Source organism: Phalaenopsis equestris, unplaced genomic scaffold, assembly GCF_001263595.1.
Source record: "Phalaenopsis equestris unplaced genomic scaffold, ASM126359v1 Scaffold000065, whole genome shotgun sequence".
NCBI classification, from domain to species: domain Eukaryota; kingdom Viridiplantae; phylum Streptophyta; class Magnoliopsida; order Asparagales; family Orchidaceae; genus Phalaenopsis; species Phalaenopsis equestris.
This window is the reverse complement of record NW_018164507.1, coordinates 480,124-480,609: the sequence shown is the minus strand read 5'-3', so window position 1 is coordinate 480,609 and position 486 is coordinate 480,124.

Here is a 486-nt window from a genome sequence, read left to right as displayed (position 1 = left end):
AATGACTTGTATAGCTTGGATATAGGAATTTGATTTGAATGCTATGATTGCCTTGCCTATTAATTGAAGATGACGGAGCACGACACTAAGCACCTTAATCCATATATGAAAAGGTGGATTACACTATTTCCACCTTTTCATGCAAAGGAAAAGATGATTTAGGTGTAAAAATTAAAATTTGAGTGTGAGATAAGTAAATGCATAAGAATTGGGGGCTAAATTTCCCTTTTATTTAAGCATTGGGTGCAAGGATGAATGCATCGGGAGGGGAAATTATCAAATTTCAAGATATGCCATTTCCAACCACAAATATAATTCCGCACTTATTACATAATTGAAATTTTCAAAATGAATTAAGGGATATGTTATATATTTATTTTGTGTATTGTCAGCAAGAGGTTAAAGGGATTATTTAGGATTACATTTATTTTTTGTTTTATATTATACTTTTTATTTTTTACTTTAATTATATATATTGGGATAAAA